Below are 22455 nucleotides of genomic sequence, written 5' to 3' on the forward strand. Positions count from 1 at the left end.
TACCTCCGGCGGGCGGGGCGGGGCTCCGGCGGGTCGGCGGGCGTGTGGCGGGGTGCGGCGCGGCGACGGGCGGCGGCACGGCTGCGGCGGCACGGGCGGCGGGGCGGCTGCGGCGTCGGGCGGCGGCGCGGCTCGGCGGGCGGCTCGGGGCGGGGTGGGGTGGGGTGAGGGGCGGCGGGGGGTCCGGTATTTAAGGAGGGGGTGTGCTGCCTTGGGGAAGGGGGCACGGCGGGGCGGCTCCGAGCCGGACTCGGGCGGCGGCGGCGGCTCCACTCTCCTGGAGGGAGACGGCAGGCGGCGGGGTGGGCCGTCGGCTGGGCCTTGGCCCAGTCGGCGCGCGGCGCGTTTTTTTTATATTCCGCTTGGAAGAAAAAGAATAAAAATAAATACTAAACGGACTCCAAAAATTCCGAAATAAATTTTCACGGGCTTCTAAAATCAAGTCTCACAAGGTGAACATTTATTTGGGACCTAAATGCAATTTTGAAAAACGCACTTTTTCCTAAATTCAAATAAAACACCGAAAAACTCTGAAATAAAATCTTATTTGATTTTATTATTAAATCCTAAATATTTCTTTATTTTGGGAAAGTCATTTTATTCCCTCTCTCATAATTTTGTAATAGAAATAATTGATGATAAAATAAATAAAATCAAATGATCCTATTCTCAAAATTTGAGAGAACTCAAATATGAAAATAGCGAAATCCCCAACTCTCTCCGTGGGTCATTGAGTTGCGTAGAATTTCTAGGATCAACCAGAATGCAAAAGAAATATGATATGCGTTGATGATCTAATGTATAACATTCCAAATTGAAAATTTGGGATGTTACAAAGACATTGATCAGCTGTGCGACGACAAGAAGCAGAAGGACTGCGGAAGTCCCTGGAGCATTCAGATGCATACTTTCTAGTGCAACATCAAGTGTTGGAGGATTTTAGCGCCAAATGTGACAAAGCTAATAAGCTTGCTAAACTTATCGCCAGCATGGTGGAACCCAGGATAACGTTTCTTGAACTATTCTGAAGTTGTTTTAGCTATGCTCTTGTTTTGCTGCCGTGTTTATTTGCACTAGTGGCCGATTTTGACGGCTAGTGTATGTAATATGTTGCTTTGTTCCTTATATTTGCACTGGTGGCGAACTTTGATGCCAAGTGGATGTAATATGTGCAATAGTTGTAATAGGCTAGCGTTAGTTGCTTGCTTATTAATTTCCTTATTACCTTATTTAGTTGTTTCCTTGTAGTCACTGCAGTTCTTTTTCTGTGTTTTCTAGTGGCCACAATAGCCTAGTTTTGGTAACTAGGCCACAATAATCATGGCAACACACGGACTGTTGTAACCATGGGCCTCCTGCAGGCCGTAGGATCCATGGGCCTTCTACGGGCCATAGGATCCTTGGACTTTCTATGGGTGAGGGAGTCCTTGATTAGGGGGTCTCCAGATAGCCGGACTATATCCTTTGGCCGAACCGTTGGACTATGAAGATACAAGATTCAAGACTTCGTCCCATGTGCGGATGGGACTCTACTTGGCGTGGAAGGCAAGCTAGGCAATACGGATATGTATATCTCCTCCTTTGTAACCGACCTTGTGTAACCCTAGCCCCCTCTGGTGTCTATATAAACCGGAGGGTTTTAGTCCGTAGGACAACATACAATCATACCATAGGCTAGATTTTAGGGTTTAGCCTCTCCGATCTCGTGGTAGATCAACTCTTGTATTACTCATATTATCAAGAATAATCAAGCAGGACGTAGGGTTTTACCTCCGTCAAGAGGGCCCGAACCTGGGTAACACATCGTGTCCCCTGCCTCCTGTTACCATCCGCCTTATACGCACAGTTCGGGACCCCTTACCCGAGATCCGCTGGTTTTGACACCGACATTACTGCTTTCATTGAGAGTTCCTCTGTGCCGTCACCATAAGGAAGGATGCCTTGTCTCGTTGTTAAGAATAACATCACCGCCGGGGGAGCCTTGGCTGTCGGCCAAACTCTCCTGCTAGGCAGTTTCATCATGACCGCCCGTTCGGCTGCTGCCCCGACGATGACTTCTTGGGTCATCGAAAACAACCTCCACGTCGACTCGGAATTCGCCGAGCAGATGGATCCAATGGAGCGCTCTTCCCTAAACGAGCTCTTGGATCGCATCGCCGCCTTGGGAGTCGCTACGGACTATGATCGGATTGGGCTTAAACCCGATCAAAGGGAGATTAACTCTCCACCGGTCACCCACCATGTTGCGGTGGTGGAGGAACAATGCGGCGATTCCTCTTCTATGTTGAGGACTAACTATGTCCGGATTCCTGAGCTCTCCGAGCCAGATACCCGTTTACGGGAGGACATCACCCAAGCCCTTAACCTAGAGTCAGGCAGCGGGCCAGACTTATCGGGCAACATACCGGAACCCGAAATTCCAATATTGGAAACACCTCGGCCCCTGGGTCTCATATTGGGTAGGGGTTCGGACTCAATTCCACCCACCCACCCAGACATAAACGATCTTTCCCACATCAGGCAAGAGCCCCATGAAACAGTACATCATTATTGGGCCAGATTCCTCCTTGTGATGAACAAGGTTAAGGACTGTCGCGAGGAAGACCCAGTCTCATTTTTCTGCAATAATTGCACGGACAAGGGAATCCTTAACGCCTTAAGTCCCCGTGACATATCATGCTTCGCTGACTTGGCGTCCATAGTACGAAAGTACTGTGCGATGGAAAGCGCCTGGAAAACCGAAACAAAATTTTAGGATAATCCGGCTAAGAATATACACCCAGTCTGAAGTAAAAGGGTGCACTATCATAAGACATCCGAGTTAGTTACAAAGAAACAAAAACCCTCTACAGGGCATGGAACCATATTGGAGGGATGGCTTAACGGACCCTGCAACATTCATAGCACAGTGGATGCCATACCAATGCACAGCCTTAGAGCATGTTGGATACTCCGGCAGATGGCCAAAAGTAATGAGGATCTTCTTATCCCAAATGCCACAGAGCACCATCCTGTGGATAACAATACGGTATTAACAGTTTTTGAAACCTTCGCATCAAATAATAGGTGCAAGCGAACACTTCGCAGCCTTGCCGAAATCTGCCACGTAGCAGCAATGAATCCATGGAATGACACGGCTATTACCTTCAATGCCAGTGACGAACCTAAATTCCGAACTACCTGAGCACCAGCTGCATTGGTCCTCAGTCCAATTGTGGACGGCTTTCGACTCACCAAAGTACTCATGGACGGCGGTAGTGGATTAAACCTCATCTATGAGGAAACTCTTCAAAAAATGGAAATAGACTGGAACCGCATTGAGCAAAGCAGCACAACCTTCAGAGGAATCATCCCCAGTAGGGAAGCACGCTGTGCTAGGAAAATCACACTAGATGTGGTATTCGGCCCGCTGGAGAACTATAGGTCCGAAGAAATTACATTCCAAGTGGCCCCGTTCAGTAGTGGATACCATGCCCTTTAAGGACGAGAGGCGTTCACGATCTTCCAAGCCATACCCCATTATGGGTACATGAAGCTCAAAATGCCCGGGCCCAATGGAATCATCACTCTTGCTAGTGATCTGGACACAGCACTCCGCACCGAAAACAAAACAATTGCATTGGCCCTCGAGGCATTATCCGAAGCCCTCTCGGCCGAGGAATTAACTGTGCTACGCTCCACGGTGGACAGGGACGACGTAATACTTGACAAGAGATCCAAGTCCACCTCTTTTAAACCAGCGGACGAAATAGTCAAATTCCAAGTCCACCCAACGGACCCTACAAAAACAGCCTCCATCAAGGCACAGTTAAACCCCGCCGTGGACGCCGCACTATGAGAGTTCCTGCGTGAGAATTTGGACATATTCGCCCGGCACCCCTCAGACATGCCAGGAATCCCACGCAGGCTGGCCGAGCATAGCCTCAATATCCTAAAGGGATTCAAGCCGGTCAAGCAGGCTCTTCGGCATTTCTCTAAACCTAAGAGACAGACTATGGGAGAGGAACTAGCCAAGTTATTGGAGGCCGGATACATTAGAGAAATAAAACACCCGGACTGGCTAGCAAAATTGGTGATGGAACAAAAGAAGGACAAATCCTGGCGCATGTGTGTCAGTTTCATGGACCTCAACAAGGCTTACCCAAAGGATCCCTTCCCCCTCCCGCGCATCGATCAAATTATCGATGCTACCGCAGGACACGAGTCATTGTGTTTCCTCGACGCATACTCCGGCTACCACCAAATCAAGATGGCGGAGTCCGACCAAGCCGCAACGGCATTTATCACACCATACGGCCCCTTCTGTTTCAACACAATGCCCTTTGGGCTCAAAAACGCCGGCGCAACATATCAGCGCATGATCCAGACATGTCTAGAGAAACAGATCGGCAAAACAGTAGAGGCATACGTAGATGATGTGGTCGTCAAAACCAAACATGTCGACTCTCTAATAGACAACTTGAGGCTCACATTCGACAACCTCCGAACATACGACATCAAGCTCAATCCGGAAAAATGCGTTTTCGGCGTGCCAGCCGGAAAGCTCCTGGGTTTCATTGTCTCTAGTAGAGGAATTGAAGCTAATCCGGCCAAAATTCGAGCTTTGTCATAGTTGACTACCCCAACAGACCTCAAGCAAATCCAGAAATTAACTGGATGTGTGGCGGCTCTAATCCGCTTTATCTCCCGCTTAGGAGAAAAGGCATTTCCCCTTTATTGCCTCCTTCGGCGCACCGAACACTTTGAGTGGACGGACGCTGCCACAGCCGGATTGGAAGCAATAAAAGCCATACTGGCAACCAACCCAATCCTGGCCGTGCCAAACATCGGCGAACCAATGTTGTTGTACATTGCGGCAACTCATCAAGTTGTAAGCGCAGTGCTCGTCGTCGAATGAGAAGCTGGCGGACATAAATTCCCTCTTCAAAAGCCGGTATACTATGTATCCACCGTCCTCAATCCATGCAAATCACGGTACCCACATTACCAAAAGATAGCCTATGCGGTATTCATGGCATCCTGGAAGCTGCGACACTACTTTCAGGAGTGTTCGATTACAGTAGCCTCGGAAGTGCCACTTAATGATATTATAAACAACCGCGACGCTACGGGCCGGATTGCCAAATGGGCCACTGAGCTCCTCCCATTCGACATAACATACAAACCTCGGCGAGCCATTAAATCGCAAGTATTGGCCGACTTTGTCGCCGAATGGACGGAGGCCGAACTCCCTAAAGAGTACGGCGCATACTCCAATTGGATCATGCACTTCGACGGCTCTAAAATGCTGGCTGGTCTAGGGGCTGGCGTCATCCTGACGTCCCCAACCAGAGATACCATTCAGTACGTACTGCAGATACTGTATACAGACTCCAACAACGCATCCGAATACGAAGTTTTGTTGCATGGTCTTCAGATGGCAGTCTCCATGGGCATTCAACGCCTGGAGGTGCGTGGGGATTCAAACCTCGCAATATCCCAAATAAATGGAGACTTCGACGCCAAGGATCCGAAGATGGTGGCCTATCAAAACGTCGTCCTAAAGATGTCAGCTCGGTTTGAGGGGCTCGAATTTCATCATGTGGCTCGGGAAAACAATCAGGCGGCGGATATCCTCGCCCGCATCGGCGCAAAACGCGACGCGGTCCCCCCCCCCAACATCTTTTTGGAAAGGCTGTTTAAGCCATCGGTGGTATGGGAAGGGGACACCGGTAACAATAGTCCGGACCCGGCCAAAACGCCCGATACCGAACACTCTGACATAATCGGAGGCTCTGCCAGCGAAATAACACCTTCAGCCCACGTAATAATGGCCGTCATCGCCCCGTGGACAGAACCATTCCTGGCCTACCTAACTAGGCAGGAACTTCCCGAGGACCAAAATGAGGCACGCTGCATAGTGCGGCGATCTAAAGCCTACAGGGTCCACGAGGGAGAGCTATATAAGAAAAGCACTACCGGAGTCCTTCAAAGGTGCATCTCCGAAGAGGAAGGGCGGAAGCTTTTGGCCGAATTTCACGCCGGACTCGGCGGCCACCATGCCGCAGCTCGGGCCCTTGTAAGCAAGGCCTTCCGTACAGGTTTTTATTGCTCGAAGGTCCGGGCAGACGCACAGGACTTGGTCCAACGCTGCGCCGGTTGCTAGCTTTTCGCAAACCAAAGCCATATGCCACCCACCGCCCTCCAAACAATCCCCATTACCTAGCCCTTCGTGGTCTGGGGGCTTGACATGGTCGGACCCCTTAAGGGGGGAACCCACAAGAAAAAATACTTACTGGTCATGGTGAATAAATTCACCAAATGGATAGAAGCCAAACCTGTTAAAACAGCAGAATCCGGACCGGTGATAGACTTCATATCTGGGGTTGTACACCGTTATGGCGTCCCCCACAGCATCATCACTGACAATGGCACGAACTTCACGGCCGATGAGGTAAAAATCTGGTGCAGCAACATGGGCAACAAGCTCGACTATGCTTCCGTCTATCACCCACAAACCAACAGCCAAGTTAAGCGAGCAAATGGTCTTATCATGAGTGGCATGAAACCCAGATTAGTGCGGTCCTTAACGGAGTCTAACACACACTGTGTAGAGGAGCTCGACTCCGTACTCTGGGGACTGCGGACCACGCCGAATCATAGTACCGGATATACACCCTTCATTATGGTGTACGGCGCAGAGGCAGTCCTGCCCTGCGACATAATTCATGACTCACCTCGAGTGCGCATGTACGAAGAAAGAGAAGCCGAGCTCGATCGGTAGGACAGTCTGGACACCCTGGAGGAGGAGCGCGACGTGGCAAAAGCCCGTTCCACATTTTATCAGCAACAGGCTCGCAGATACCAAAGCAGAGAAGTACGGGCCAAAACTTATAACATTGGCGAGTTAGTTCTACGCCTACTGGAGAAGAAAAAGTCCAAGCTCGAGCCCAAATGGGAAGGTCCCTTCATTATCGACCAAGTTCTGACCGGTGGAGCGTACCGTCTGCAGGATGCATCGAATAATCAACTTGAGCCGAACACACGGAACGCAGCCAGGCTCCGAAGGTTCTATGCCTAGCGCCGGACTCTATGTTTGTCTCCTTCCTCTATCCATTTTTTGAATATATATTATCTGTCTTTTTTCTCTTTCTTTCTTTTATTCTTTCTCAAGGCCTTCAAGGGCCAACTTGTGCCTCGCTTGCACATTATAGATGCGCTAACTGCGCTCATTATACCTGGGGGCTTCTTACACAGAAGCTTAATTATCCATCTAGGCTTCATGCCCAGCACATGTGTTATTCTTCCACATGTACCTTTTCTTCGCCGTTATATGCATCGATATGACTTAAGTTTTGGCCAAGCTGGGTTGCCTGGCTCTTGTATTTATGCCCTACGTTCCCATTAATTCGGCTAGGGCATAAGGGGAGCACCTCTGCGATTGTTACTGCCGGGTCAGCCAGATGTGTACCTCAGACTCGGTGAAGCCGAAAGCTAGCATTCTTAAGGGAATATTCGGTCGATGAACAAAAGATGATTTTTATTTATTTTCCACATATGCCCCCAGATGTTTTTTGCCTGCGTTTCCTCTCGCAGTCCGGACATGCACTTTAGGGCATGCGTACCCAGGGAAAGGAACCCTTAATGGAACTATTCTCCCTAGAAGATGTTTCTTACTACCCATGTAATATAACATAACTAGTTGGTCACTTGTCTGTTCATGCACTAATGACCCCTACGCCTAGTCTCCATGCATACCCCGGTTCTTACATAACTGAGCGGTATTCGGATACACTCCGGACTATCGGGTCCCGAGGTTGAAGCGAAAAGGTCCGCCATGACAAATGATCTACAATCCGACTAGAAGGCATTATACATGTCACTTTAATTTCATATTCATGTAGACTGACTAAATTCCTCTTCTATACCATCCAACAGGCGGTCTAGCCTACAATCCTGTTGGTAATACTTTGCGGCTAATTCTACCTGCCCATAGACTAAGCTAACGGGGATCTCTTTCCCGTCGGGCCCCACAGGTCCGACCTCGGCCATGTGATTTGGGTCAGCCTTGGTATACCGCGTCTACACCATGGCCCAGGCTTCCCTGGCACCTTGACGGCAGGCAGATATCTTCCATAATCGGAAGCACCGCCGTGCTCCCTTGAGCTTCTCCACAAGCTCTCCAACGCCTTCTGGCAGGGAGACGGATGGCCACAAGGCCTGGGCAATACCTTGCATCACCTGCCGGACTTGTTCATGTAGTTGTGAGAGCTCGGATAGAAGATCACACGCATACCCGGGCATCTCCTCCGCGGGACGACCCATCAGCATACCTGCAGACATAACTCTGTTAGCTAGCTTCTTCGCCGTCCCCTTTATTAAGGGTTCGTTCAAGCACGTACTGAATATGCCGCGTCGAAGTCGCTTATTCTCCTTCTCGGAGTCCGCAAGCTGGGCTCGAACATCTTTCAGTTCCACGCTCAGCTTGGTATTGGCATCTTGGAGATTGTTTTTCTCCCGCCTGACCTCAGTCAGCACGTGTTCGCCAGCCTTTCGCTGTCGTACGGCGTGCTGCTCCTCCGGATTCTCTCCGGATTCATCTGCAACATCTATTATTAGATCTGCAGCCATGCCGCATGCTATATGGTACCTATCATTCTTTGAAAGAAATGTTACCAACTGGGGACTTTTTAGGTTCCTTCAATGCGGCAACAACGGCCCGAAGTTGGGTCTTGCATTCCTCCAGCTCCTGTGATAGTCGACTATTCTTCTCTGTAAGAACCTGCACAATAAGATGATCCTTAAATCAGTTCTGCTAACTGTTTCAAGTCTCAGGGGCTACTGATACATATAATCGTCAGATTTTCTTACCCGTACATCCTTTACGTATTGGTCCATGGCTCTGGCTAGACCTTTTTGAGCAGCATGGTGGTACGCCTCTCCATAATTCAAGGCATCAAATGCCTCTGGTGAGAAGCAAGCGTCACGGAGTACGGCCCGGCGATGCCTATGATTCATGGCGCTCTCAACTTCTGAATGTGTAGCGGATAGTCTATCTGCATCCTCTATAGGGGGACTATCCGGCGTCTGCCCCATGTCGGCTTCCGCCTCTATGCCCGGTCCTGGAGCCCGACTGGTGGAAGCATGATCGGCAGCCTCACCGGACATATTCCAGCGAGCGTTTTTTCTGTTAAAGAAACATGGAATTCATTACATTTCAAGAAAGACGACAACCACGGAGTGGGGTTTCTGTCCTACCTCTGCGTCGGCGTCTTCGTCCTGACCGCCTTCCTTTTTGGCCTGCCCGGCCTCGGTGCCTCTTGTTGGCGAGTTGCTGCGGGTTCGGCATGGCGTCCCGAATGCCTTCCCTGTAAAAACACCATATGTATATGGTAGGTGAAGTGTCTAAAAGGGGATCCTAGTTTTTGGAGTTGGGATTTTTTGTTTTTTCTGACGTGTGACGCAGGAAGCAGTCCGGGATAGTCGACCGTAATGGCCACCATGGCGTCATCAGAGCTTAATTGATAGAACTGCCGGTCTATCAGCTCCATGAATATGTCCGGATCTTCTTCAAGTCCGGCACCCAGGGCCCGGTCAGGGTCCTCTGGTTGTGGAGATGGGCTGCTGACCTCCCTTATGGCTTTTCGCAGTTCCTGCCGCAAAATGGCAAGGTGAGTACCTACGACAAAGAATGCGGGAAGAACAGCAGTAAGGAGATATAACTCACCCATCTTGGAGGGTTGTACATGGAGAATCCATCCCATGGCTTGATTCGGATGAACTCCTCTTCCTCTCCCTTGAACAATTCGGACAGAATTTTTGCAAAAGCGGCAGCGTTGTCTGGACCCTTACGCCCGCAACGGGTGGCGTCATCTTCCTCGTTAAAACACCACAAGGGGTGCCCTAGATATTGAAGTGGTTGCACTCCCCGCATTATGCATATTGACATAACTTCGATTACTGTCAATCCTGATTGAGCCAGCGCTTTAATCCGGTTCATCAGGTAAAGGACTTCCTCGTTGTCTTCCTCCTGGGGGCTCCGTGGGCGCCAACTTCGGCGTTCCTTCAGAGGAGCATTGCTGAACTCAGGAAGACCCTGCCGAACAGGGTCCGAAAGGGGGACGTCCTCCATATAAAACCATTCCGATGGCCAGTCTTCGGACGTCTTCGTTGGAGTACCAGACAGGTATCCGGTTTCGACGATGCGCCATATTTTGGCTCCACCCACTTGATAAAGTGACCCCTTCTGTGTGCGAGGGAAGAGGCAAAATAACCTTTTCCACAGCTCGAAATGAGCCTCGCAGCCCTGGAATAACTCGCAAAGGGCAACATAGTCGGCGATGTGCAAAATGGAAGCAGGGGTGAAATTATGTAGTTGGAGGTCGTAAAACTCCAGGAGCCCGTGGAGGAACGGATGAATCAGAAATCCGAGTCCCCATCAATAAATAAGGGACAAGGCATACCCGCTCCCCCGTAGAGGGGCTGGGGAAGCTCTCCGCTTGCTCCCCGCCATTGTAGGTGGCGAGCCCGGCTCGGACGGGCACCATATACGCCGGAGGGAGAAAACCCTTAGTCTGCAGTTCGACTAATCGACTGTGTGGGACTGAACACCTCTCCTAATCACCGGGCTTAGGGCTACGGAGGCGGGAGGAGGAGCAGCGGAGGTCGGCCATGCTGGAGTGGATCTTTCTGAAGCACACTCCGATGGATTCTCGCTGGGGGACGATGGTATGGATTGGATCTAAGAATCCTCATCCCTTTAACAGATAATTTATTTATCTAGCTAGGGGGCGAATGTAAAAATGCCCTGGCACCTTGCATTCATTTGACGCGTGGAAGATAGCCCTTATTAGGCGCAGAAGCCAAGAGGTTCAACATTTATGGGACTGGACACTGCTTAATAAATGTTCGAAATTTGGAGAAGAACCCGCCTTGCAATGCCGAAGACAACACTGCGCGCCGGACTCATCGTCATTGAAGCCTGGTTCAGGGGCTTCTGAGGGAGTCCTGGATTAGGGGGTCTCTGGACAGCCGGACTATATCCTTTGGCCGGACTGTTGGATTATGAAGATACAAGATTGAAGACCTCGTCCCGTGTCCGGATGGGACTCTACTTGGCGTGGAAGGCAAGCTAGGCAATACGGATATGTATATCTCCTCCTTTGTAACCGACCTTGTGTAACCCTAGCCCCCTCCGGTGTCTATATAAACCGGAGGGTTTTAGTCCGTAGGACAACATACAATCATACCATAGGCTAGCTTTTAGGGTTTAGCCTCTCCGATCTCGTGGTAGATCAACTCTTGTATTACTCATATTATCAAGAATAATCAAGCAGGACGTAGGGTTTTACCTCCATCAAGAGGGCCCGAACCTGGGTAAAACATCGTGTCCCCTGCCTCCTGTTACCATCCGCCTTAGACGCACAGTTCGGGACCCCCTACCCGAGATCCGCCGGTTTTGACACCGACAATGGGCCTTATGATCCATGGGCCTTCTACGGGCCGTAGGGTCCATTGGTCTTATACAGGCCGTAGGATCCATGGGCCTTCTGCAGGGCGTATAATCATTTCGCCAAAGCCGTACTATTTGTGGACCATAACAGGCCGTTAATAGGCCGTATTTGATAACGCTATGAAAACAGCCCAATAGGTTAACGGGCCACAAACGGGCCCAATGTAAACACGGGCTGAATTTGGCCCACAAACGGAACAGGCCAGTAACGGACCGTAACTAACCGAATTCTAGAAATGAGCTCAAGAATAAATGGGCCCTTAGAAGGCCGAAAGTTAGCACGGGCTGGAAACAGCCGACGGAATAATGGGTCGTTAATGGGTATAAAGTGATACACTGTTCATTATGGGCCAGTTTCATCTCGGGCCTTTATTGGGCCCGGAGTTACGAAGGGCCTCATATGGGTCGAAAGACATCATGGGCCATATATGGGCCGGAAGTAACAATAGGCTGGAATCATATTGGACGGCCCATATGAAGCTACTGGGCTTAATTCCGATAGGCCGTAACGAGCGGTGAGTTAGCGGGTCGTAAATGGCCTATATACGAACATGTCATTAACAGGCTTTTTGTGTACCTTTTGACCAAGTCAAATGGGCCGGCCTTTTCACTGGAACGGGCCTTTGTTGGGTCGTGCCACGTTTTGACGTATCATAGGTGCCTCCTGTCCAATGACTGGATGACATATGTCCCAACGGTGACCAAACACGTGTTTCCTCCGGCCAATGAGAATTTTACACGTGGAAAATCCTCATTGGTCCGGGCTGTTAGCGGGTTATCGGATCCAAAACCGGACCCGATAGCTTAACGACGACCCGTTATGGTGGATGCCACGTGTCGGTCACCCTTGACAAAAGCACTTCCATGACGCGCGATTTATCGTCATGGAAGTGGACACTTCCATGATGATAATTTTGGTAATGTCATGGAACACTTCTACGACAGCACAGGTATGTCTATCTTGGTTCTGTCATAAAATTGTCATGGATGTACATGCATAACAGAAAACGTGACCTACTGTGACAACCACGTATCATCACGGAAGTGTATTTCTTATGTAGTGTCTCATTTGCTGGCGTCCCAGGTCCATGTCGGTGTTTTTCATAATGTGTCTAGCTCCTCTTGCAGAAGCCCCATATACAGGTTAATACTATTTCCCGGTTGTTTCGGCCCTTGAATCAGCATGCTCATGTGTATGTACTTTGTCTTCATGCACTTCCATGGGGGGAGGTTGTACATCCATACAAACATGGGCCATGTGTTGTCGTTGGTGTTCTAGTTTCCAAACGGATTCATGCCATAGGTATTCGCACCAAGCACGATGTTCCTTGGATCTTATGCAGCAAATCCATATACGATGTTGAATGCTCTCCACTGGCTACCATCTACGAGGTGTCTTAGCCTCGGCTCATCTCCATCATCGGGCTTCTTCCTCTCCGCGTGCCAGCACATGAGATTTGCTTCCTTAGGATCTACGAAATACCGCTGCAGACAGGGAGTGATCAGAAAGTACCATACAACTTTCTGAGGATCTTTCTTTCCCGCCTTCTTGTATCAAGAAGCATTGCACACTGGACAACTGGTTTTTTCGCGTGCTCCCCCCGATAAATGATGTAATTGTTGATGCATGTGTGGTACCTAATGTGCGGCAAATCAAAAGGGCAAACGATTTTCTTGGCCTCCTCGGCATTTGTAGGACACAGGTTCCCCACGAGAAGAACTTTATTATGTAGATATTTCAAATTCTCATCGAGGCTTTTGTCTGTCCATTTGTTTTTGGCCTTCGTCTTTAGAAGTTCGAGCGTGAAACTCAAGCCGGTCACCTCGGGATCGCAACCGTCATACAATGGAGTCCTGGACTCTACTTCAAGTTGCGCCAGCTTGGCTTCCTCTCTAGAAGCAGCTCTCTCGCTAGTCGTAGTCTTGCGAAGGAGGTCTCGAACATGAGGGTCCTGCATGACAACACTTAGTAGCATCAAAGACTGCGGCATGACCGCCGCCTCTTCTCCGCCATGTCTGGACTCCTCTTCACCGTGTCTAGAATCTTCTCCGCCACTTTCATTTCCGGACTCTTCCCCGCCGCCATGTCCGACGCCATCGTCTTTGTGTCGATCGGAAAGCTCTTCGTCTAGCCCCATGTCGTTATTCCCTGCCATGTGGACGTCCTCATCATCATCTTCCTCTTCACTTATCCACTGAGTATTGCCATCCATGAAACCATTCATCAGCAGGTGCTCCTTCAAAGTGCCACGACCAAAAGGGTCCAAAAGTACTCCTTCCTTGCATCTTGCACATGGACATCTAATCCTAGTTCGATTATTTGCATACATGTCCATCACCGCGGATTGCATGTACGGCTCCACCTTCCATCTGCTCACCTTCATGACCGACTGCACGGTATAACAAGCAAAAGGGTTATAAAAAAATAATGCATGCTTCAAAGTCATATAAAATTTTGGCATGACCATGCCTAAAAATAGGACATATTGAGTTTGCTCGAAATTCACCGAAACGGAAATAAATCGACATTTCGGCAAAACATAAGCAACTTGAGGGCATGTCACTCGCACAAATATTGAAATGAACATATTCTCATTCACACACATATTCTCATTCACACACATATTCCCATTCTTGAAATGAACAACTTTTTAATCACCTATATATCTCCCGAGAGAGACCGAGAGCACGCGGTTAATTAGATGATGAGAGAGAACGATCGAGATAGCAAGTGTGGATGGCTAAATAGCTAGCTAGATCTAGTTGTTGGGGAGGAGAGGTGAATCTAGCTAGCTAAATAATGGAGAGGGGTTATGGTGGACGGGGGCAGGCATTAATGGGGAGAGAAGAGGGGTGTGTAGGAGAAAGAGTGAGGCCATTTATGGAGGAGGGTGCCATTAATGAGGAGAGAAGAGAGGTAGGAGGAAGAGAGAAGAAGAGCAACAATGGTGGAGAGTGGACAGTGGAGAGGGGAAAGGAGGGGGGAGAGGGCAAAGTGGGGGAGAGGAGGGGGAGGGGTGGAAAGGTGGCACCAGCCGCAACTAGCAATAGCGCTGCTTAGGAAAAAGTGTTGATGCTAGGGGACGTAGTAGTAGCGCTCTCCAAGAAAAGCGCTACTACTAAGTGGGGCCCATTAGCAGTAGTAGTGCTTGTTTCTGTACATCAATACAACTCCAGCGACCGTCGATGGCATCGTCTAGTCCCACATAGTAGCAGCATGTTTTTGTCTCCCAGCGCTACTACTACAGAGTTACTAGTAGCACCTGCAAGGAACAACACTACTGCTAAATAGCAGCAGCGATTACTATTTTACAACACTTCTACTATGCTACTGTGTATAAGCATTTTCCTAGTAGTGTGAAGCATATGACTAGCACATTTAAGTCTAACCCACTTCCTATGCATAGGGATTTTGTGAGCAAACAACTTATGGGAACAACAATCAACTAGCATAGGAAGGAAAAACAAGCAAAACTTCAATATTTTCAATACATAGAAAGAAAACTTGATATTATTGCAATTCCTGCAAACATAAGTTCTTCCCTCGTAATAATTTTCAGTAGCATCATGAATGAATTAAACAATATAACCATCACATAAAGCATTCTTTTCATGATACATAACCATAGAAATTTTGTTACTCTCCATGAAAGTGCGTTATATCGACTAGAGGGGGGTGAATAGGTGATTTTTATGAAATTCTTCACTGAGGAATTTGCCGGTGAGGAAATTTCTTAGCGAAGAACTACTAGCAGCGGAATAAGTACTCAAAAGTAAACATAACAGAATACAAGCATAGTCATCATGATGGAATGAAGACAGGCACAGAGTACAGGAAGTGTAATCACAGGATAACATAGGATGAAGACAAACAGACTAAAGAAATTGAACTGAGGAAATTGAGAAAGTCTTCAGTCAAAATCTTCAAACATAGATACGAACAAACACACAACACAGTTATGAGGAAATGAAAGAGTTGAGGAAATAGAACCAGTAAGCTTGGTGAAGACAAGGATTTGGTAGACCAGTTCCAACTGTTGTCTCAGTTGTACGTCTGGTTGGAGCGGATGAGTATTTAAACTCGAGGACACACAGTCTCGGACACCTAGTCCTGAACATGTGGCTCAGGACACCCAGTCCTCACCGTATTCTCCTTGAACTAAGGTCACACAGATCTCATCCAATCACTCGTGGTAAGTCTTCAGGTGACTTCCAAACCTTCACAAACTTGGTCAGTCGGCGATCCACAATTCCTCTTGGATGCTCTAGACCATGACGCCTAACCGTCTGGAAGAAGCACGGTCTTCAAAGGTAACAAGCGTCGGATCCACGCAGGATCAATCTCTTCAGTGATGCTCAATCACTTGGGGTTTGTAGGTGTTTGGGTTTTGGGTTTTTGGTTTTTCCTCACTTGATGATTTTCGCTCAAAGTCCTCAGAGGATGGGTTGCTCTCAAATGACAAGTGTCAGTTTTTCTCGGAGCAGCCAACCAACTAGTGGTTGTAGGGGGCGGCTATTTATAGCCTAGGGAGCAGCCCGACATGATAAGACATAAATGCCCTTCAATGATATGACCGTTAGGTGGATAGATATTTTGGGATAGCTGGCGCATAGCACAGCAACGATCGGAATTTTGATTAGTAAAATCCTCACGGCTATCATGTTCCTCACTATGTAGGCAATCCGCACTAGCGAATTCCTAACTCCTCAGTTAGGACAAATTCCTCAGAGACCAGAAGAAATTCGTCTCTGTCACTGAAGAAATTGACTGAACTGTATGAGATTTCCAATGGCTTCACTCGAAGGGATTGGTAGGTGTAGGATTTTGAGTTGAGCATCACATGGAAATTTTTTCTTAGTATTTCCTCGACCCCCTTTAACAGTACGGTGTTTCCTATGACTCAAGAAAGAGAAAAAACAAAACTATGAAAACGAAAGTCTTCAACCTTCATATTCCTCGCATGAATATCAAGTCTTCATGGACACACCAATTTCTTCACTTTCAAAGTCTTCATGAAAGTCTTCAGAAATACCAAAATCTTCAGTCGAAGATATTCATTTTTAGGGGTCAACTTTTCTTGTAAATATCAAACTCCTCATAGACTTATAGACCTGTGTACACTCACAAACGCATTAGTCCCTTAACCTATAAGTCTTCAATACACCAAAATCACTAAGGGGGACTAGATGCACTTGCAATCTCCCCCTTTTTGGTGATTGATGACAATATAGGTTAAGTTTTCAACGGGGATAAACAAATGAAGTGTAACTACTGATATTGAGGAATTTGATTGCAAGATATAGAAGAACTCCCCCTGAAGATGTGCATAGTGAGGAATTTGCCTTTGAAGCAATGCACACTTGAAGAGTTGAATCATGGAGATCTCCCCCCATATCTTGTAATTCATACACGCATTTAACATATACTATGAAGAATTTGAAATGCATGATGAAATATGGTGCCTGATGAAATTCAGCATGCGTGCAATAATATTAACGAGGAATAAGCATGCAGAATAGTGCATCAAAAGTATCACAGCACCATCGGGTTTAAGATTACAACTCAATCCAATAAAGTTTCAGAAGAACGAGAGTTGTAACTTAGCAAAAAAAACACCCATATTGTAGACACGCTTGAAGACTAACTCATATTTCTCCCCCTTTGTCATCGAATGACCAAAAGGATCGAAAATGAGGACTAACGCCCCTGAAGATAATCATGTTGATGAAGGAGCGCCAGCGTTGTTGGGGTCGTTTGTTGATGTAGGTCCTGCCGCAGTGTCGTCCAAATCTTCTTGTTCATCGGTGTCGCGCGATGAAGAATATGAGCTGGCCACCAGAGAAGGAACCTGGACCTTCTTGAATTTCTTCGGTGGAGGTGCAGACCAGTCAAAATTTTCTTTGAGACCCATGTTCTTCAGATCTTCTTCACCATACAGATGTGACAGGATTGCCCAGGTGCGACCGAAGACTTGATGGAGGTAGTAGTGATTTTTCTTCACTGCATTGTGTGTGGCAGTCATGTTGTGAAGAAGTGAACCAAACTGACGCTTAACCCATTTGTGATTTCGATCCACCTTCTGGTGAAGACTAAGCAGAAGTTCACAGTCAGTCATCACGGCGGAGCAGTGGCTTGAGGAGTGGACTTAGGTGCATTGGTAGAGTCATGTGTGGCAGAGTCATCATTGGTGGAATAAGATGCAGCTTTCCGAAACTGACCATCCAATGAACGAATGCCTTCATCTATTACAGCTGGGGCTTTGCCCTTTGCATCAGCTGAGGAATATGTCTGCTTGAGGACTTCAATTGGGGGCAAGTAGCTGAGGTGATTCTGGAAATCAGCTTTGTAGTTGAGTGAAGACCTTGTTCTAAGGAATCTCATAATCCAAGGTGCATAAGGCTTCAGCTCAAACGGTGACAGTGCAACATTTGCCATAGTCCTCATGAAGAAATCATGATAATTGACAGGAATGCCATGAACGATGTTGAATACTAGATTCTTCATGATGCCAACAATTTCCTCATCAGATGAGTCATGGCCTTTGATGGGACTGATTGTCCTCGTAAGAATACGATAGACAGTTCTGGGCACGTACAGCAATTCCTTCATGAGGAATTTGGTTCTTGGTGCTTGACATGGCTTCAAAGGTTTCATCAGCACCTGCATCTAATAATGTGTGAGCTCAGGTTCACTGTAGATGCAGCGAGCTTCTTCAAGGGGAGGACTGAGTGGTAGAGCACAAAGCAATTCAGAGGCTGGTGCAGTGTAGTGAGTGTTTTCAGACATCCTGTCCAGCACCCATGAATTCACATCTTCAGCATCTCCGGTGATGTGCAGCATTGCATAGAATTGAAGAATCAGTTCTTCATTCCAATCACAGATGTCAGAGCAAAAGTTTAGCAATCCAGCATCGTGAAGAACACTGAGGACTAGTGCTAAGCACGGCAAAGATTCCATATCCAGGTGAGGAATATGCTCATGGTAGAAGATTTTCTCCTTGTTGAACAGCACTGAGGAATAGAAATTTGCTTGACTGGCAGTCCAAAAACGCCTCTTCCTAATGCGAGCATAGTCATATGGGTTGTAATCTTCGAAGAATACGTGCTCACCGAAGAAATCATCAGCCTTGAACTTTTTCTTGCGTGAGAAAGGATCCTTTGGCTTCGGCAGAGGAGTGTCAATGAGTTGCATCACAACCTCAGGAATCTCAATCGCAGGTTCTTCAGGCTGAGGAATTTCTGGTTCCTCCACAGTGGCAGTCTGCGTCGTTGGTTGTTCAGCAGCAGCAGTTTCTTCAACGCTAGTGGCTGGAATTTCCTCATGGATAGATGCAGTGGGATGAGTTTCTTCAGAGCCTGTGTGAACAGTTTGTGTGGGGACTGAGGAATTTGCTGTAGAGGGGTGAACATTGGAGAGTTTGGATGTTGACTTTCCCAGAATTCATCACTGATTACGGGTGTGGAGCAGCCAATGTCCACATCTTCATCTTCCATTTATTCAACACCAGCCTCTTCATCTGTGAACTGAGGCATAGGCGAGGAGATGATAGGTGTTGAAGGGGTCGCATCCACTTCAATTTCTTCATCCAACAGTTCAGATGAAGAAGCAGAAGGAGTTTCTTCATCAGATCCACTGGGGATCACATATTCTCCATCAAATGGAACAAGGTCCTTTGATGGCCTGGTTGAGATGGGAACAGCATCAATCGGATTTGCAAATGAACTTGTCATAGGCTTCATTTTCTTTGGAGCTGAAGAATCTGAAGCGGTTGATGCTTTCCTTTTCTTCACTTCAGCACGCTCTGCAGCCTTGGTCTTCTTCACATCTGATGCAGATGGAAGGATTGGAGTTGAAGTTGGTGCAGGAGCAGCTTAGAAATCTGGTTGATTTTCTTCAGGCACAACTGATGCAGTTGCCCTGAGTTCTTCAGTTTCTTTAGGAACACCACTAGTGGGTGCCCTGGCAATTTCTTCAGCGGTTGGAATGCAGTCATCAGCCCTGGAACTCACATTATCTTCAGCAGTCTGATTGTCATCAGCGGTGCTGGCATTTTCTTTAGTAGGCTGAGCAGATGCTTCAGCCTGAGGAATTTCCTGTTGCGTTGGGGCTGCAACATTGAAAGTGAAGTTATCCTCAAGTTTCACAAAACGAACCTTGGCTCCAAGCCAATCAGTGCAATACGCGTCAAAGTCATCACTGAGTTTCTTAATCTCAGTCTGAATAGTGACAAGTTCTTCAGTTGTCATAGAGACAATATTTTTCTTCAGATAGCGCTCTTTCTTGTACTGCGCTTTCTTGATCTGCCTGGCCTTCTCAATTTTCCACTTTTCTTCTTGAATGACGTGGGTCAGCATGTGACTCTGGCCAGGAGTGAGCTTAAAGTCAGGCAAGGGAGTGTTGGGGTCCTTGTTCCAATCATCAATGTAGTCGAGGATCAGCTTGGGATCCAAAAGCAGTGGCACTTCTGATCCTTTGGCTCTAGCGGCCCTGACTTGCCTGTCTCTGATGATTTATGCAAGTTCATCATCATCAGCTTCGTCTTCATCAAACGGCACTTGGAAAGCGACTTGCTTCTTTTGAGGACTTGGGCGAGGACCTCGTCCAGCAGTGGCCTTTGTCTTCAGCAGTGAGGGGCCAGCTGAGGAACTTGGTGCAGCTGAGGAACTAGCTGAGACACCTGAGGCAATGGAGATGCCGGCAGTCCTTTGGCACGAGGCGAGATGCACAGGTGCTGAGGATTTAGGCGGAACAGCTGAAGGCTTTGGTGGAGGAGCTGAGGACTTGGGAGGAATAGGAGCAGCATGAGGAATTGGCCGTGAGGGCTTTGATGATTCTGGCCGTGAGGGCATTGCTGAGGAACTTGGCCTGCGCGCAGGCTTCTTAGACAGAGCCTTCTTTGGCTTGACAGCACAGGCCTCAGCAGAGGCTGCAGCAGCAGTAGAGTCTTCATTGAATTTCCTCACTACTTCTCTGGCTTGCTTAGCCAACTTGTCTTGGCGCTTGGCCCATTCATTAGGATAGTCCTCACCGCGCTTGAGGCTGGTGGGATCTGCTATTTGGCCAGGTGCCAATGGAGCTCTTCGGCATGGAGGATTGAGTGCGAATTTCTTCATGTACTTAGGAGTGACATGTCTGTACTCCCTCCATTCTCTTGCCCATCTCCTCTCTATCCTCTGTTTGCGCACTTTGCGCTCATTCTTGGTTTCCTCAGTAGGTGTGCAGTACCCAGCATATATGTCATCAGGGATCTCAAACGATGTATTTACCTCAGGCCTCTTTCCTCCTTTCTGTGGCCTTTTACCATCAGCCATTTTCTTCAGTTGAGGAATTTGGACAATCGAATTCTCTGAAGAAGTATGCAACTTTTCTTCAAGGAACGCTGCAAATGAGTTAAGTTGATGAGAACCTAGTGATTCAGCAGCTGACATGTGTACCTGTGAATAGAGTATAGTTGTGAGGAATTTGGAGAGGTCATATGCGTTCTCAGAAGGTTTTTCAAAAAGAACAAGTTTGAGGAATTTGACCAGACGAGTCTTGAAGATTTTCACTAAGCGTTCTTTGTCTTAGGTTCCAGAGTTGTATAGATCAAAGATCCACACAATTGAGGAATCTTGAAGAAAAATGATGCTTAGAGAAACGAATCAAGAACAGATGACTTGTGAGGTGTTCAGTGTGTGAAGATATGAAGAAAAACACTTTTGAAGATTTTGTAGATAATCATTCAAATCAACGAGGGCAGTAAAAGTAACTTTTAATTACCCTGCACGAAGAACATAACGAACTGGAGTGAGGAGATGTGAAGTTCGTCTGTGCAGATCTTCCATGCCCTAACTCGGCGGACGAAGACGGCTACGGCGGCGGCGGAGTGAAGATTTCCGCGGTCGACGCGAATACGTAGGCGACGAGGTCGAGGCAGTGAAGCTCTTCCTCACCGGCGGTGATGAAGTAGCGGCGGGGCTAGGGTTTGAGAAGCTCGAGCTGGAGAGAGAGGTCGAGCGGAGTAAAAGAAGTGAGGAAGGGAAGGAGGGGTATTTATAGCCACGGTGAAAAACTGCTCGCCCGAAGAAATTGGACGAACGTGCCCCTGACCCTTCTCATTCGCATGACATGTGTCACCCACGTAGTGAGAGGTGGAGATCGTGTTAGATCGTGGGTGAGTGGATAAGTGTATCGTGGGATGCGGAACGGTTTGAGTGGCAAAGCCAAAAATTTCGATAAGATAGGTTTTAAAGTTCCGTTCGCAATTTCTTCAACTGACAAGGACGCAGTGAAGGTTTTGAACGAGTTTCAAATAGAATGCACATGAAGAATTTGCGAACAGATTGGGTTGAGTATAGCATAGAGGGGAAGGGTCCGATCACATTCACTTAGCAGAAAACCAACTTGAAGAAATAGCAATAAGTGAATGTTGTAGAGGACATAAACTCATATATATATATAGCCAATGGAGAAAAACGACGGAACCAGTGAAGACTATGCAAAGTTGAAGAATATGAATAATTTGAGGAGTTTCAACTTTTGGTGGTGGCGTGACCCACCATATAAGAATGATGATTTCAGACACCGCGTACAATTATCGTAGGGTTCTGAGAATCAAATTCTTCATTAATTTCTTCACACTAAGAGTGTTATTCTTCATTGATTGAAGAAAAATGTTTCTTCATGTGTTGCACATCTAAGTCATCAATTTTGCATAAGTGTTAGGATGAGTGTCCTTTTCAAAGAACATTCGAAGATTCTAGGATATTTAGCTCACACCGCAACTTGCTAAATCTCTTCTCATCTAAGGGCTTTGTGAAGATATCGGCTAGCTGTTCTTCAGTCTTCACATGCTCAATAGAAATGTCGCCCTTCAACACATGATCACGAAGAAAATGATGAAGAATCTGAATGTGCTTTGTCTTCGAGTGCTGAACTGGGTTGTGAGAAATCTTGATGGCACTCTCATTGTCACAGTAGAGAG

This window comes from Triticum urartu, chromosome 4A (genome assembly GCF_056163025.1).
Source record: "Triticum urartu cultivar PI428250 chromosome 4A, HENAU_Tu73, whole genome shotgun sequence".
NCBI classification, from domain to species: Eukaryota; Viridiplantae; Streptophyta; class Magnoliopsida; order Poales; family Poaceae; genus Triticum; species Triticum urartu.